The following is an 18,923-nucleotide window of genomic DNA, read 5'->3' as shown; positions in this document are numbered from 1 at the left end:
GAGAAACCCTTCAAGCTACAAAGTGAAATACAAAACGAACTATGTTTCAAGGGAGAAGGAAAAGTGGCAATGGGAACGAACAAAAACTGTAACAAAACTCTCACCATCCCAGACATGAAAAAAGGAACAGCAGCACTAATGGACACATACTGGGTGTGCGGGAATCAGGCTTACTTGCACCTTCCCCAGGCATGGAGTGGCAGCTGCTCGATGGCCACTTTGCATTCGGCCCTAATGGTGATTCCAGAAAGCCACGTCGACAAAAATAAAAAGACGCAAGGAAACATGAACAAGGACGAGACGTCTCCCACTGCAGAAGCACACCTCTATGTCCTGTCCTCCGGAGGGAAAGAAGAGGAGCTATCACGGAACAAGCGAGCATCAAACTATATATCACAAGCGTCATCCGATTTATTGGCACAGATCCCAGACAGGTATCGCCTGTTCAGCTCCGTGGAAACATTTTTTGCCTCACTGGTTTCAAGTGTCCAAGCAAGAGCAAATGCAAAATGGCTTCAGATCACACGGTGGGAATTGATTCAGCTGGCCAATGACACTGAAGAAGGATTCAACATAATAAAGGTGGAATTACGAGCTCTGCGACTAATGACCATGCAGAACAGGTATGTTCTGGACCTGCTAACAGCAATCGATGGAGGTGTTTGCCGAAAAATAGGAAGTGCGTGCTGCACGTTCGTACCTTCTGAAGACGCAGAAAATGGGTCCCTGTCACACGTCATTGAAGCAGTCCATAACCTGGGAGAGAAAATGAAGCTGGAAGGTGGGGCTAAAGACAGCTCATGGTTCGACAACATCTTCTCCTGGGTTCCCTCCTGGCTTGGAATGACGATGAAATTACTGATACCGGTGGCGGTGGTCCTCCTCGTGGTGTTCTGCCTGTGCCAGGTGGGCCTTCGATGTTGTGCTAACGCAGTCCCTAACGGTGCGATGATGATGGTGACAATGGGCAACTCTGGTGGTACAATTAAGGCGACACAAGAAGTACATGTACAGACAGGACCGGATAACACTCCCAGATACCAGTTAGTGCCTATGTGCCGTGATAAGTACATAGTAGACAAACTATGGCACACCACTATCAAAGAACCCAGAGATGTGGAACTGGAATGGTATGAGGAGGTCTGGGTAGAATTGGAAGAGACGGGTGACTGTATATATTTAACATGTACCCCAGATGAGTATGCTAGAAGAGGTGAGAGCTTGAGGGGGGTATGCAGAGCCTGGATGCCTAGAAAAGGAACACCTGCATGGGATGACGCAGTGATAGAGGAGCAAGAATGTAGAAGATTAGAAGAGCTAAAGAATTCGTTACTTTAGTAACGAAAGGGGGGAAATGTAGGGGAGGACTGGCCGCGAGGCCCTCCTCACCTGCAGCCTTCTCCCCAGGTGAGGACCATGACTCGGTGGCCGTCCCCTCATGCCACCCGGGCCCAGGTGGAGGAGGGGTCACCCGCCGACGACATTGCCCACACCTATCCATTCCCTGCATATACCCAAATTCAGTTAGGCCTAGAAGCCATCTTGTTTAGCAAACATGGCGTGAGTTCAGCACACTGTAACGAGGCCCCCACCTTTGGAGGACCTTTCATGCATCTCTGCCGCCGCAGTAGCCCTGGTAGATCCGCTGCGAGCGCGTTCCCATGAGAAAGTCGGATATGAGCTAACCCGAGATGCTAACACTGTAACATTATTCTCATCCACAATGTAATATCGCACCCTGCATGACCTGGTCCGCGAGGCCGGGGTGACGGGAAAAAAGCTGAAGCATCACTATCTGAAGAAAGTAGAAAATAATTCAAGTATTGGTATTAACGAACTACCTCGGTTTAAACAGATCATGTAAACTGTGAATTAACCATAAAGATGTAACGTTACATGATACCACCCTAGGTCTGGACTAGTGCTGCTACAACCACAGAGAAAGATGTCGACCAAGTGTATAGCCTTTACTTACTCATATATGTTTTCTTAATCACCTAAAGCAGCGAGCATCAATTTCTGTAGGCCATAACCTAGAACGACCTCGTGTAACGTTTAATGTACATAAAATAATCACATCATGTAGTAAATATAATGTTAGGTAACGAAAAGGTACTCGGACCGACTGTATTAAAGAAATGTGTAACGAAATGGAAATATATATGTGTGTTTAAATAACATCAAAATAAGGCGGAACGTTATAAAAAGTTCTGCATTTAAAAGTTAGCAACGCACGAGGAAAAAACCTTTGTGAGTATATGCAAGGCCATTCTCCCTCCCACCCTGCCAAGCCTGCCAGATAAGGAAGCTAAGGCCTGTGCCGCACTCCCTCACCTCCCCCAACCAAGCTGGAGCCGCTTCAGAGAGTCAGAGGCCCCGGTACCGCACCCAAGGCCACAGCCCACCACCTGCGTTATTTACAGCACGGTAATAAACCCACGTTTTGAATCCACTGATCTACCAGCACCCTCTCGTAAAGTCCACAACCCTCCCCCCTAGACCACCCCAAGAACGACCCCCATCACTGGGACAAGACACAGAGACCCATTTATATAATAACTTCTAACGCGACAGACAGGCATGTACCAGTCGGCTCAGGCCCCAAAACTCAGCCCCTCGACCTAAAATACCGGTCAATAGGACACAGGTAAATCTCACCCTAACCGACAATCACCGGACCTCTCAAGAGGTGCATTCCTCATGCGTTGCGTTTATTGTATAAGACAAACTGCCGAGCGATTTATTGATGAACTTAGATGTCGTTTCTTGAATAACTGCAGTGTGCATGGCCTAGGGCAAACGAGTCAGGAGAGGTATTCATCTTTGTCACAGGCTGCCCCAGCATACCAACACCGCTCGGATGACCTCAAGCTGGCCTGCCAGGCCCAACCCAACCCACGAGGCTGACCAGTGACGTCCTCACGCCAAGACCAACCACGCTGCAGCAACACCTATAGTTAGTCGACGCCACCCAATCCCAATTAACTTGTGCCCCCTATAGTGTGTAGGTTCTGATGACGTTTTTTGTATTAGAAATACGCCTGTCTTTGCTATTGTCAGACAGAGCGCTCTCGGAGGTTGCAGAGTTCTTTGCATGCCCTATTCTTTGGATAAACTCCCACTTACGCTCACCCGCACTCTGTCTTGGCCTTATTCCCACTACGGGAGAGTCCCTTATTGTCTCTCATTGCGGGGAGGATCGTGCTGAAATTGGGGGCGCTTCCTTTCAGGCTACTTTAGTAAACGTATTTATGGGTGACTCAAAGCATTTTGAGGAGGATTCTGGCTTGTATGGGCAACCAATGAGCTTCCCTCGGGATATGGGAAATATGTTTATTTCTTTTTAATCCGAAGACTGCTCGTAAGGCTTTATTTTGCAACAGTTGGAGTTTTGATAAATTCGTTCTTGTGGTTCCCAAAAGGAGGATGCTGCAGTAATCTAATTTGGATAGTCCGAGGGCTCGGGCCAGAGTGAAGCAGTTATGTGGGGTTAGAAATTGGCGACTTAGTGTGATCAGTTTTGCCGTGTAGGCCGTAGAAGAAGAGAGGGCACTGATATGTTCGGTCAGCATGAGGTTGGAGTATAGGTGGACACCCAGTGTTTTGACTTGGCTGAGAACTGGGATGGGTGTTCCATCAACTGTAATGGTGGAGTAGTCGGTATGTAGAGATTTTATGCTAGCAGGAGAGCCTACGAGGAGAATCTCCGTTTTATCATCGTTAAGGCATAAACTGTTGGTGACCATCAATTTTGGATAATAGAGTGCACCTTGTTATTCGAGGTTGAGTCATGCTCATAGTTTCCTGTAATAGGTATGAGGATCTTGGTGTTGTCGGCGAAGTTCATGTAAACAACACACATGGCATCGAGGGTTGCAAAAAGGAGTTTTGTGTATGCATTATACATGGTAGGTGACAGGCTAGAGCCTTGGGGGACCCATATGGGGTACCGGAATTGGGTCAGCGGCCTCACTTCCAATAGAAACTCTTGAGGTACATTCTGCTAGAAAAGATTTGACCCAAAGGGTGGCTTCGGTGGAGAAATTGAAGTTTGCTGCTAGTGCTTTACATAGTTTGTCATGATACACCAAATCGAAAGCAGCAGTGAGGTTGAGGAGGAGGAGGAGGATACACAAGTTACCTGAGTCTCTTATGGCATTCATCTGGATTTTTAGGTCTAATAGAGCTGTCTCTGTACTTTGATTGGCCTGAAACCCGATTGTCTGGCTCCTAGCAGTTTGTTAATTTCAAGGTAGTTTTGGACTTGTGAGTATGCTATTTTACTGTCTATTTTTAGCAGGAAGGGCACAGTGGTTATGGGGCAGTAGTTGGTCGGTATGGTGGGGCCCAGAGATGGTTGTTTGAGGAGTGGGGTGACACATGCTTCTTTGATGATGGCGGGGACAGAGTTGGAGTTGAAGGAGGCATTAACAAAGTTAGTGATAATGGGTGTTAATGTGGGCGCACACAGTTTGCGCCGGGATGCTATCACCTTTGCAGTTGGATGGTTTTGATGTCGAGAAGGTGTTCAGGACATGGTCTTGGGATACCGTGGAGAATTTGAACAGGGTATCTATTTTTTTGAGTCAGCGTCTGTTACTAAAGGTGGTGAACTTTTGCTAGCCAAGAGATTCCTTTTAACAAGTATTTTCTTTTGGAGTGTGAGAATTCTGGAGGCTAGTGCATTCTGGACGGTTGCGCACCATGCTTTGCTAGAGTTGATGGGGTTGGTGGAGGGGATAGGGGATTCCAATTCCCTGAGAATGCAGAATAATTATTTGGAATTCGAGGAGGCGTTGTTGATACAGGTGTTGAGGGATTTAGCTTGATGGGTTATAACTGCAGGTTTGTAGGTTTGTTAGCTGCTAGGAATGCATTAGTCGAGGTGGCGGATGGGGCCTTTTTTGTAGGTGTTCCAGAGCTCTTTTGTTGTGCCGGAGTACCATGAGTTCTTCGTTGAACCAAGTTGGTTCGCTTGGCAGGACAGGGAGTTTTGGTTTTGAATGGGGCTACTGCCTCAATGGCGGACTTAAGGCAATTGTGGTACACGGAGGCAATGAGAGCGGGGTTGGTGACTGATGGAGGATAGGTCGTCAGGGATTCCATCAGAACGGGGATGAGGCAATCAACAGTAAGATTACGGGTGTTTCTCATTGCAATGATAGGTGAAAATTCGAACCTGGGGTGTGATTTCGGGGGGTTGAGTTCTGCAGTAAGTTGTTGGGTAGAGGGGGGGAGTTTCACTTTTTTTTAGGTTGATCTTTTGTTGTAAGGATGTGATTTTGTCCAGGAGTGCTTTTTGGATGCTTTTGCGCCATGCCTGGTCTTTGTTAATAGTGTCAGGGGCCTGGAAGGGCGATTCTAGTTTGTGCAGGACAAAGAATAGCTCGTTGGTGCTGGAGATGGTGTTCTCTATGCATGTGTTATAAGCATTGCTGTTAGCTGGGAGGTGGCTTCTTTATATTCTGCGGCTAAGGTGGTGAACTGGAGTTCGTTGTTGTAGTTGTTTTTTTTTTTACAGTTCAATGATTCTGCATTTCTTTTTCTAGTGTGCAGGTTCTTGAGCTCTGAGGTGAACCAATGATTGGTGTGGACTTTGGGTTTGGCTTTACATGAGCCGAGGGGAGCCACCTTGTTGATGGCTGCCTGCATGGTCTGGTTGTAAGTGGATACCAAGGAAGTGGGGTCGGTGGTCTTGTCATCGTGATCAGTGACAATAGAGAGCAATGGGAGCATGTTGGCTGGCGTGATGTTGCGGTGGTTCCGTGCTAGGGTAGCAGGTGCGATGATGGTGGGTAGGCTGGAGTGTGTGTCTATGTTTATGGTGAACAGTATGGTGCTGTGGTCTGACCATGGGCAAGGGTCATTGTTAGATATGTTAATGGTGCAGTTGTGGTTGGCTAGCCAATCTAGGGTATGGCCTTTGATGTAGATAGGGGGTGCAGAGCGAGTGGAGAATCCTTGTGCTTCCAAGGTGTTGGATAGAGCAGTGGCTTGGGTATCATTGTTATCGTTAAACCCAAGATGGAAATCTCCTAGGATGATGACCTTGGATAAGGGCTTGAGGCCTGAGGTTAGTAGTGTGGCTGTGTCCTCTTCAAATGATGAGCTAAGGCCCGGGGGTCTGTAGATTAGGTGGAGGAGGAGAGGAGCTGTGGCAAATAGCGTTATTTTAGCTGTCAGTGATTCTCCTGATGGGAAGGCTTGGTTTGCTATTTCTCTTATGCTTAGGTTCTTTGCGGAGATGAAGGCGACTCCGCCTCCCTTAGAGGTGGTTCTGTGCTTTCTAGTGATGGAATAGCCATATGGTAAGGCAAGAGCAAGGGAAGGGCCAGCTGCTGGGTGTAGCCAGGTGTCTGTTATGGCGATGAGGTCCAAGTCATTGGCGGTGATAAGGTCTGACATATCTAGGGCATGCACGGGGAGAGATCTGGCGTTGATGAGACCTCCATTGATAGGGTGGAGCAGGTCTATTCCTTTCGGCCTGTTCTGAGTCCTGTTAGTTGTAGGTGTGATGGGTTTGCTGTCCTTGGATTGGAGCGTGTTCCAAGAGTGATGAGTAGTTTTAGTTTTGTTACTGAGATTTTCATTTCTCTGTGGGATGGGTGGGGTGAAACTGGTAATGTTGGTTGAAGTGTAGTGGTGTCGCGTGAGGTGGGGGGTGGTCTGGGTTTTAACGTGCATGGCTGAGTGAGTCGAGTGAGCACCAGCTATTTGCAAGAGTCACTAGGGCACAGGCTAGATGCAATAATCAGATGGGCACAGGCTAATAGCAATAGTCAAGTGGGCACAGGCTAGATGCAATGATCAGATGGGCATAGGCTGGTTGCAATGATCTAGTGGGCACAGGCTAGATGCACTAATCAGGTGGGCACAGGCCAATAGCAATAATCAAGTGGGTGCAGTCTAATAGCAATAATCAGGTGGGCAGAGGTCAATAGCAATAATCAGGTGGGCACAGGCTAGATGCAATAGTCAAGTGGGCACAGGCTAATAGCAATAATCAAGTGGGCAAAGGCTAATAGCAATAATCAAGTGGGCAAAGGCTAGATGCAATAATCAGGTGGGCGCAGGCTAATAGCAATAGGCAAGTGGGCATAAGTTAATAGCAATAATCAAGTGGGCACAGGCTAGATGCAATAATCAGGTGGGCGCAGGCTAATAGCAATAGTCAAGTGGGCACAAACTAATAGCAATAATCAAGTGGGCACAGGCTAGATGCAATAATCAGGTGGGCACAGCCTAATAGCAATAATCAAGTGGGCACAGGCTAGATGCAATAACCTGGTGGGCACAGGCTAAATGCAATAATCAGGTGGGCACAGGCTAGATGCCATGGTCAGATGGGCATAGGCTGGTTGCAATGATCTAGTGGGCGCAGGCAAGATGCAATAATCAGGTATAGGCTAGTTGCAAGAGTCACAAGGACGCAGGCTGGTAGCAGTAGTCATCTTAACACAGATGAGGTGTCTCAGGTTGGTGGCCAAGTCAGGTGCTGGTATCTGCGAAGCATGCCAAGAGTGCGCATGTTACACTGGGTGGTTACTAGGTTGAAACCGGGTGGCACACGATAGGGCATGTATGGTTAGATAACGATAAGGCAAGGCGTGGGCATGTGTCGGGTGGGGCATAACGCCATATGCGCAGCCGAAATAATATACAGGCAAATTGTTATGGCAGTTGGGGGGCCCGTCTTAGTGGCGCCTTTTATCGGCGGAGTGCCATAATGGCAACACTGATGTGGAGAGGGATACTGCGACGGTCGAGCGCCGCATGGTATCAGGGGATGGGGGATAACCAGCAGGTGCTTACCTGCGTAGTGGCGTGGATCAGGAATCAGGGCTCCGCAATCCGCGTCGACGCGAACAGACACAAACAGGGCCTTGCCATAATCTGCCGATGGCATTTGCTGAAGGATTCCTATTGAATCCGCCTGCTTTTCATAGGAATCCCTATGTTTCACGGCTGCACGAAAAATGTCATGCAGTGCTCTTACAAGACGGAGGATGTCTGCCATGCCTGCCCTTTGAAAAGATCCTTTTCTGGGGGGGAGGCCAGCTCCTCACTGGAACTGTTTGCCGATTCATAGACGGCAAATTCCTGTGTACTCGAGATTTAGCAAAGCTCTTATTTATTTTGCATTTTTAACACGCTCAAACAGACCGCGGGCATCAAGGCGCTGTTACAGGAGTTGTTTATATCTTAGTTGCATAGTTCTTTGTCTTAGATGCGTATTTATAACACATGCGCTTAAATACCCAGAGGTTTCTAGGCATGGACCCGGGGATCGAACCGCGGGGATTGAGTCTGTGTTGCTTTGTGTCGTCTTGCTTCCAAGGCGCGAGCACGTTGCCGCTGAGCTATCCTCCTCTTAAACCCTGGCTCTGTGAATTTCAATAATGTTTTCGCTTTGTGACTTGCTTTTACATTTTAATTTGAAATTGTTATTAATTCTTGTCATTGTACGGTATGTGTTTTATCATATGTGTATTATGTACAGCGCTCTGATGCTCTTTGCCTAGTTCACGCTCTAGAAGATCTATTCATAAATCAATCAATCAATAAACAGTGACACCCAACTGCAGGGGCTGCGGCGATGCATGATGTGTCTTGAGCATGCCTTTGTGCTTACTTTCGATTCACAAAAGTACAAATAAAGCGCTTCCGGAATCCGGAAGTTGCAATATCACGGGAAATTCCGCAGGGCTCAGAATGGGAGTCATTACACGGGAAGGAATGGAAGACATCCAGAACAGATCTCCCCCCACTCCCCCCCCCCCCCCATCAGCCCCAACTTTAACAAAAGTGCATTAAACAGACGGCTCGTGGCAACAACAAAGTTAAACCACTATTGGCAAAGCCAATAGGTTATGGCTGCCAAATGTATCCTCAAATGCACCAATTCTGCCACCCTATGCCTGGCATAGTCTATCCCTCTATCCCACATATTCTACAGTCATATAACATGTGCAGTCGCAAATGCCGCAATAATACCCTCTGCAAACATTTCCAACGGCTACATAAATACATGTACAGTTGCTCATACCCTCCCCCTCCTCATAGACATGAGTACAAGACACCTTCTTATATGATACCGGAAAAGAACGTGTGCCAGTATTTTCAGCTATTAACCCATTACCTCGCAGACAGCTCAATTAGTTCTAAATCACCGCAACGAGGCAGGATTTAGATATTGAGAGGTTTAATAGCCGCAGTGAACCTCTCAGATGGCTGATTTTTCAGGCAGATACTGTGATAATAAATCATCTTAATGTGACAGAATGTGGACGCGACAAAAGAGGGCATTTGGTGTAACAACTAAATTGTCCGGTGGGGACGACGTCCGTTTGCACTTCAGAGAAAAAGATCCACTTCAGGCAACTTTAAAACTTTCCACCACGTGGAAAACAGAGGCGAAATCGTCTTTTCAGGCATTTAAAATGGAAGCTGCCGGCTTTTACCTGCTGTAAAAAGGCAGATTCCATTGGTTTAATGGCAGCATAAACACACGTTGGTGTTAAACCATGTGTTGTTTTGTGGTCGAGGGAAATCTAACAGACACAGTTTGTCCATTCAGTGACAAAGCTCAACCTCAAGACAAAAGAAAAATCCCACTTTTCATTAAAGAAAGTGTCAAGACAAATATAACACAGGTGTGGCTGTTTTGACACCTTTTTTGACGATTCCTGGGCCCGTTCTTGGGACTTGCGAAATGAGCCCAGGACTATCAGCTACTGTCGACTTCCCCCTTGTCGAGGTAAACCTCTGCGAATTCCATTGCCCCGTCCTCCAAACAATACATGGTGGCTACCTAGCTGCTGCAGAGGTGATACCCGTGAGCCAAAACCCTCTCTCATTAGCACCCACAAAAATATGTGAAGCCTACGGGTTGAGCTATCCATTGAGAAATATAAGGACGCCCAATTCAATAAATCAATCTACAATATCAAAGCATCCTTCCTGCTAAAAGGGGTGCAGGCGCCCAAACCCCCAAAAGACATGCCTGGATAATGGATGAAAGGATGAGCAAATCTCCTAACGAACTTCCCAAAAAAAGCCCCTATGCCCTTTGATAGAGTATTAGGGTTAAGGAGGGGGCTGCCCGTCTGTCCCCCACTATCCCTGAATGCACATGGTGCCCCCTGGCCTGTATTTATTTAAGAGAGTTGAGGTGCTCCCTTTGACTTTCTTTACATTTATTTTGCATGTGTGGTGGCCACTGACAACATTTTGACCCCCCCCCCCACCTCCCACCCCACTGCCAAAACCTCCCTCCGCGACGGGTCCATCTCAGCTTCACTTCAACAGACAGGGTTTGGAGCAGTTTCCAAAATTAGGAAACCAAAAGTTATGAAGCGAGTGAGCAATTTATGGAAATCAGTCAAGGGGGGGGGGGGATTTATGACAACGAATGGAGCGATGACCAGAACAAACCCAGCGGTGAGGAGCAGCTCGGGCGAGTATGAGATATCGGAATACCATGGTGACACAAGAATGTATCCTCGCCCCGGGAACCTGAAGCTGGACTCGTTATGCGTTTCTGATAAGAACAACATGGCGCCTTCCTTTCCACTTTATTTATTTATTTTTATTTATCGCATTTCTTATGCACCCAAACCCTTGGGAATCTCGGCGTAGGTTACCGAAGGCTTGATTTCTCTGGTTACAGGGGATAAGGAAGCGTTCTCTGGTTACAGGGGATAAGGAAGCTTTCTCTGGTTACAATATGAGAACGACTCTAACACACTCTTGCAGTCAACCAGGGTCAAAAAAACATGGGCGAATCTCCCCTCAAGAGTTGAGAGCAAGCCTATGACCCAGACCTGTGGAGAGTTTTCACGGCTACGGCCCAGAACTCTGGACAACCCTAGGGCAAACAGCCATGAGAAAGATCCATAGAGGAACCTCCAAACCTGTGGCCATGAACAGTGCTCCAATCAAGACCCATGGAAAAGCTTCCTGCTAGGATTTGAAAAACAGCAAACCAGGAAGAGCCATTAATACGTCCCCTGTGAACAAGGCCTCAACCAAGAGCTTTAAACAATCCTTCGTGCAGGACTAGGGACAAACATCTGGTCAAAGGGTATGGGAAAGCCAGCAGTGACGAGTCATGGACAAACTTCTGTACAAACGCCATAGCCAAATCTACTGTCAAAACCTCAAAGTAAATCTATATCCAAGAGCGATGGACAACTCCCCCAACCAACAGGCGTGGATAATCCTCCAATCAAGAGCCATGGACAAGGCTCAGTCTAAAAGCCATAGACACATTGACTGATAAAACCCTAAGGTAAAGGACAGCCAAGAGCCATTGTCAGACCATTACCCAAGAACCATCAACAAACCTCCAACGAAGAGCCATGGTCATACCTACAACCAAGAACCATGGAAAGGCTTCCTGCTAGGAGCTGGGGGAAAGCCTACCAAGAAGAGCCATAAGCAAGTTCCCTGGCAATAACTGTAAACAAGGCCCCAACCAAGAGCTCTAAACAAGCCTCTGGCCAAAACCTATGGACAAACATCTGGTCAAAGGGTATGGAAAAGTCAGCAGTGACGCGCCATGGACAAACCTCTGTGCAAACGCCATAGCCAACTGTACTGCTAAAACCTACAAGTAAAACTACAGCCAAGAGTAATGCAAAATCCCCAACCAAGAGCCACTAACAAACCTCTAACCAAAAGCCATGGACACACCTAACCAAAAGCCATGGGAAATCTTACTGCCAAGAGCTGACTACAAGTCTACCAAAAGCATCCATTAATGCACTGGCATGAACTGTGAACCAGACCTCCAACAAGAGCTGTAAACAATCCTCAGGGCAATGGACAACATCTGATCAAAGGACATGGACACTCCTGCGGTGATGAGCTAAAGAGAAACCCCACAGCCAAATCTACTGCTAAACCTAAAATTAAACCTAAAATTAAGAGCGGTGGGCAAACCCCAACCAAGAGCAATTGACAAACCTCCAAACAAGAGCCATGGTCAAACCTCCAACAAACCTCCAATCTCTCAAACCTCAACAAACATACAACAAAGAGCAAATGAAAAGCTTCCTGCTTGGAGCAGAGGGGCGCAGACAGGCTAAACAACGGTGGTGTGGAAGGTTGCCCAGAACAGTGCCAGTGGTTCGGATTAATTCAAAACCTTCCACCCATCACTTTTGTGCTTACTGTTTGTCTCACTATGTGAGAGAGGGTATGCCCAGACGTGAGTCCCCTGCTCGCTGCGCCATAGGGAACCAAACTGCACCTCACTGATGAGGCCCGACAAGGCCGAAACATGTCTCAGGTTGCTTGTGTTTCCGTGCAGAGGGGACCTAGCCTAGCACTTTGGGCAGGGAGGCTCCCATTGGTGGCAGCACCTGACCGATTTGCACATGAATGGACCCCTTTTGCAATGGCACAGATGTGCTAAGAAACAGTGGCGTGGAAGGTTGCCTAGAGCAGTGCCATGGTTCAGATTAATTCAAAACCTTCCGCCCATCACTTTTTGGGTTTTGGCAGCAGAGGGAAAGCCTGCCAGGAAAGCCACTAGCAAGTTCCTTGACAAGAGCTGTAAACAAGGCCCACATAAAAGAGCTATAACCAAGTCTCTGCAGTGACGTACCATGGACAAACTTCTGTCCAAAAGTCATCACTCACCCTGTATCACGTAACACCGCAGGACATGAAACAACAGCCACATGAAATAAGCAGCCACCATTAGGGACGCATTGCACTTGCTCAGAGAATGCAACACAGGGCACTGCCGCATGCACAGACACCCGATCTGTGGAGCCATTTTGGCAAAATTATTTGAGAACAAGGAAGTAACGCTACATGATGTTCAATCGAAAAACTAAGATAACTAATCCCAGCAGTCCACCCATTAACTAATCCCAGCAGTCCACCCATTAACTAATCCCAGCAGTCCACCCATTTTGAGGGAGGCAAGAGATTAACACTCGACTTGTCTCATGGCCAGCTATTGAGCTTCTTTAAAATCCCAAGCAGGTGGAAGCATTTCAAATGTATCCTCACCAACGCTAACTCACCATGGATGTTTGAAAGCAGTATGATGAATATGCTGCACTTACTAATAAGTGGTTCAAGTATTGCGAAGTAGACAAACTGGGTCCAACACAGCAACATTCTTCAATCGACATTGCTGTAACAATTAGAAACCTGTAGCACAAGCCTAGAGAAAGCCATTTGATTGGCGAAACATAAATGCACGTGCGCCAAAGTTTACTGTTGGTTCATACACATCAACTGTATGTAACTTATATATGAATGTCACACAAGTCACATACTTGAATGTCTGTTTACATGGGATGTGATGCAACATTGCTGGTAGATTGTTAATTAAACCAAACGTTGATAACACACAAAGGTGCAACTCATTATTTTTGCTAATACAATGCCTGAGCGCACAACTGGGGTGAGACTAACTTTCTCGTACAAAAGTCATAGACAACTCTACTGTTAAAACCTAAAAGTAAACCTACAACCAAGAATCACAGACAAACCCGCAACCAAGACTCACAGACAACTCCCACCCTCACCAAACGTCAACAGTGGCCAACCAAGCCACTGACAAACCCCTTACCATGTGACATAGACAACAGTGGCCAACCAAGCCACTGACAAACCCCCTACCAAAGTGCCATGGATTAAGCTCTGTCTAAACGCCATAGACAAGTCAACTGCTAAAACCTAAAATGAAACCCGAAAACCAAGAACCATAGACAAGCTTCGACTAAGGGACATGGTCATGCCAGCCACCAAGAGTTGTGAACAAACCTCCCACCCAGATTTGGGAACACGTCTTTTGTGAAGGGTTCTGAACAAACCTTCGACCAAGAGCATTATGGACAAGACTAAAGCTAAGAGCCATGGCCAAACCCCTTGCCTAGATAAGTAAACAAGTATTTTGCCAAGGACTATCAACATTTCTAAAGGTCTAGGTATCGGGACGAGCCTATGGACTAGGCCTATGGTTGACCTCCATGCAGGACACTTACGTCTACACCCAAGAATCAATGATAAACCTCACACTGTAAATAAGATTTGCGCAAAACAACTTTAAATGAATGTCCAGCTCAGAGATAGAGACAAACATACGGCAAAGACCAATGGACCATCATACATCAAACACCTATTAACAAACAAGTGGCGAAGATCCTCAGACAAGCCTACTATCCAGACCTATGGACAATTATATGACAAACACCTATAAACGAGCATGTGGCCAACAGCCAGAGGCAATACTACTGCCCAGACCTATGGACAAGCATACGACAAACAGCTATAAAGAAGCATATGGCCAACAGCCAGAGGCAAATCTTTAGGGCAGACCTACGGACAATCATATGACAAACACCTATAACAAGCATGTGGCCAACAGCCAGAGGCAAGCCTACAGACAAAACCTATGGAAAATAATATGACAAACACTTATACACAAGAATATGGCCAAAAGCCAGAGGCAAAGCTATGGCCCAGACCTATGGACAATCATACATCAAACACCAATTAACAAACCTGTGGCCAAGAGCCAGAGACAAGCCTACAGCCCAGACCTATGGACAATCATACGTCAAACACCTACACAAGCATGTGGCCAACAGCCAAAGGCAAATCTATGGCTCAGACCTACAAACAATCATACGACAAACACCTATAAACAAGTATGTGGCCAACAGCTAGAGGCGAGCCTACTGCCAAGACCTATGGACAATCATAAAACAAACAACTGTAAACAAGCATATGGTCAACAGCCAGAGACAAACCTATGGCCCAGACCTATGGACAATCATACGACACACACCTATAAACAAGCATATGGCCAACAGCCAGAGGCAAACCTATGGCCCAGACCTATGGACAATCATACATCAAACACCAATTAACAAACCTGTGGCTAAGAGCCAGACACAAGCCTACAGCCCAGGCCTATGGAGAATCTTACAACAAACAGCTATAAACAAGCACGTGGCCAACAGCCAGAGGCAAGCCTACTGCCCAGACCTATGGACAATCATACGACAAACACCTATAAACAAACATGTGGCCAACAGCTAGAGGCAAGCCTATGGGGCAAACCTACGGACAATCATACAACAAACACCTATAAACAAGCATGTGGCCAACAGCCAGAGGCAACCCTGTGACAATGACCTATGGACAAGCCTACGACAAAGACCTATAAACAAGCATATGACCAACACCCTGAGGTAAACCTACTGCCCAGAATTTTGGACAATCATATGTCAAACACCAATTAACAAACCTGTGGCCAAGAGCCAGAGACAAGCCTACAGCCCAGACCTATGGACAATCATACAACAAACACCTATAAACAAGCATGTGGCCAACAGCCAGAGGCAAGCCTGTGACAATGACCTATGGACAAGCCTACGACAAAGACCTATAAACAAGCATGTGACCAACACCCTGAGGTAAACCTACTGCCCAGAATTTTGCACAATCATATGTCAAACACCAATTAACAAACCTGTGGCCAAGAGCCAGAGACAAGCCTACAGCCCAGACCTATGGACAATCATACAACAAACACCTATAAACAAGCATGTGGCCAACAGTCAGCGGCAAACCTTTGATACAGACTTATGGATAATCATACAACAAACACCTATAAACAAGCATGTGGCCAACAGCCAGAGGCAAGCCTACTGCCCAGACCGGTGGACAATCATATGACAAACACCTATAAAAAGCATGTGGCCAACAGCCAGAGGCAAGCCTCTGGCCAAGACATATGGACAATCATACGACAAACACCTATAAACAAGCATGTGGCCAACAGCCACAACCAAGCCTACCTCCAAGACCTGCAAACAATCATACTATAAACAATAATGTGGCCAACGGCCAAGCCCTATGGACAACCATAGTCAAACACCTATTAACAAATATGTGAGCCATGAGACAGGGGAAGGCCTATGGCCAAGACCTATGGACAATCATTCGACAAACACCTATAAACCAGCATGTGGCCAAGAGGCAGGCCTACAGCCAACACCTACGGACAATCAAATGACAAACACCCTTTAACAAGCAAGTGGTCAAGTGCCAGAGAGAGTCCAGTCTGCAGCCAAGAGCTGTGGACCGGCTTCTGGAACAAAGGCCTTCCACCTGGCGATGGGCTTGGGGCTTGAAGCAGCCCGATACTGTTAAATGCTTGGCTTAAATGAGCGTCTGCCTGCGGGTTGGAAGCATGCCTTTTTAAGGAAAGCCGCACAGCTGTCCTGTCAACAGTTCGGCGTTCGTCTGCGCTGCGCTATGAGGACCGACTACATTGCCCTTAAGTGATGTACAGATGCGACAGCTCCCCGAGGCGCTTTTTAAGCATGTTGACACTATATCAGGCCCAGCAGCGCTCGTTAATACTGGTTAATCCCCCGCCTCTGTAGAAAGGACTGAATTGCACATTTTAATGTGTGTTCCCATGTCGTGCCCCAGTTGTTGGAAACTCCCCGAGGTGCAACCGTTTCACCCTTGGGGAGTTGGAGCTGCCAGGGCCGGACGTTTGTGCTCGCGACCCCACTTACAGGTTGATGTGCTTTCTAGGGCTATTCCCACCGCACTATGGCCCGTCCCACAGTGAGCGCGCCCCGGTTAGCTTAGAAGTTACACGGTGCAGTGCAGCTTCCACCAAAATACACCACAAACTAAAACAAACATGTTGACGCAGAAAACACAGGTGATTTGCTGACGCGTTAGTAACGTCATACAAGAAAACATCATTAATGTTGCCTCGCCAATAGTCCACCTAAGGGGGGAAGTGGTTAATCGTTAATGTATAAAGCAGGCGTGTTCTTGCGGGTGGCATCTGGCTGATCCGCGGACTTTTCTGCGACACCGTTATTTTTTTTCTTCTCCAGAGCCACATGAAGAGAAACCAGTTTCAGAGCGCTGTCATGGGACCATAACGTAACCGTTATCTTCCTGCTGTCCCAACCCCCTATGAATTGGTTATGGCCAGAGCCTTGATGCGGTACAGACGCTATAAGAATTACGCCTATCACACGAGCAGCACAACCTGCATTTACGCCCGATGCATGGCATGTTTTGCACAGTTCAAAGTGACTTTGCACTGCTGGAAAGTGACTTTGCACTGCTGGAAAGTGACTGCACTGCTGACTCAAACCCTGATTCATGGAACTGTGCAAAGTGTATTTTTGCCGTGCAAAGTCAATGAAAAGTAATTTTGTACTGCAAAAAATGACTATGAACTGACTTTGCACTGCAAAAATACACTTTGCACAGTTCCATGAATCAGGGTTTGCGCCAGCAGTGCAAAGTCACTTTTCAGCAGTGCAAAGTCACTTTGAACCGTGCAAAAAATTCCACGAATCAGGCCCATAGGCATCCCATTAGAGACGGACCTAACTTTGGGGAACTGTGAACGGTATGAAGGGACGAGTCCGGCCCCTCCCGCCCCCACCGGTGACCCTTACCTGGTGTGAAGGGAAGCCGTGCCCCCTCGTGCGCCAGGTCCGCGATGCTGAGTTTGTCCCATGGAGCACCGTCGCCCTCCTCTCGCCCTCCCCTGGCGGAACTCACGCAGGCACTGGGTGGGATGAGTGGAAAAGCGTTGAGGGTAGCGGGGAGGGGGTGCTTTCCAGGAGTCCGGCCCCGACTCCTCCTGGGAGCAGGCAGTGCGCCTTTAAAGCGACAGGGCTGAGGGAGAAGAAAGGGGGGGGGGGGACAGCGCATGCCGCCGTCGGAAGGAGAGGAATGCACACAGCACTGCGGGCTGTTTTACGATTTATTTATAAATGTACGACTCACGGCCCCAAGAAGAAAACCATGCCCCAATCCGGGAAAGTAAGGAGGGCACAGGGAGCTTTGGGTGGTAAAGAGTGCAATGGGGGGGGGGGGAGGGAAAGAGTGGGGGGGGATGGAACACTAGGGCATCGTTCAAGGTCATACAGGTGCTTCCGGAGCTGGCGAGAAATAAGGGGGGCCCGGTGAGAAGGCTGATACTCGCAGGCACCCCAAAAGCGTTTATGAGACGGCAACGCCATCACTAAAGAGACTAATTCACCCTTAAGCAGAACAGCCCTTCTTTCCTCACCCTTACACATAAATGTATCAATCTCTCCGCCCCCCTCACCCCTATCAGAAGCGATCCCCAAACACGTCTCTGCCCGCCCCACAAGAAGCCATCTTGCCAATCAACTAAAGAGCTAACGCCGGCGGCATTGGCTTCCCTCACATAGCCCCGAAACTCTGGAACACCCTACCCAACGCACTAAGAGCAGAACCCTCCTTACTAGCTTTCCTCAAATCCCTTAAAACCACACTATTCACTTAACCCTCTGTACTCCGCAGCACCCGGCAAACCCACCAGCTGCTACCAACCATGCTGTTAGAAATTAACTTGACTGCAATTATATTTTAACTGCTGTATACTTTGTAACTCCAAGATATACTGTAAACACATTTACCAATGTAACTAATAAACCTTCCTTGTAACCAGATATGCATATATGTAACAGCGCCACGATGCCCACGGGCTGCTGTGCCCTCCAAACAAATATGAATAAATAAATAAATACATTTAGCGGGGTCATTCCCTCCTAAGGGAGAACAGCCCCTCTTTAGCGGGGCTAGTCCCTCCTAAGGGAGAACAGCCCCTGTTAAGTGAGGTCAGTACCTGCTTATGGGGAGCAACCACTTTTTAAATATTGAACACATTTTATTGAAACTCATGAGCAAATTAAAAAGCATAAAAGGATCGGTAACAGAAGAATGTGATGACTAAGCACGCATGGACCCGGAGTACCAAACCTTACTGGACACATAGGACTTGCAAGAACTCCTACATCTGCTCAGAAGTCGCCAACCTGGCAGCTTACAGGGACCGCTCAAGAAACTCCTACAAGTAGTAAATCAACTGGTGACAGGGGCGT

At 47.5% G+C, this 18,923-nt stretch overlaps 1 protein-coding gene across 1 annotated transcript in view; it reads right to left on the bottom strand.

Moving 5' to 3' along the window:
* Positions 1-17,584, bottom strand: part of GJD3 (gap junction protein delta 3) — an 88,219-nt gene extending 70,635 nt beyond the window's left edge. The window contains exon 1 of the mRNA XM_069634569.1: positions 17,466-17,584. The gene's annotated coding sequence lies outside the window, so the exon portion shown is untranslated. The remainder of the gene's footprint in view (positions 1-17,465) is intronic.
* Positions 17,585-18,923: the final 1,339 nt, after the last annotated feature.

Source organism: Ambystoma mexicanum, chromosome 13 (genome assembly GCF_040938575.1).
Source record: "Ambystoma mexicanum isolate Mex_15411 chromosome 13, UKY_AmexF1_1, whole genome shotgun sequence".
Lineage (NCBI taxonomy): Eukaryota > Metazoa > Chordata > Amphibia > Caudata > Ambystomatidae > Ambystoma > Ambystoma mexicanum.
Note: the sequence above shows the minus strand (reverse complement) of the source record. Positions and strands in the feature narration are given on the sequence as shown.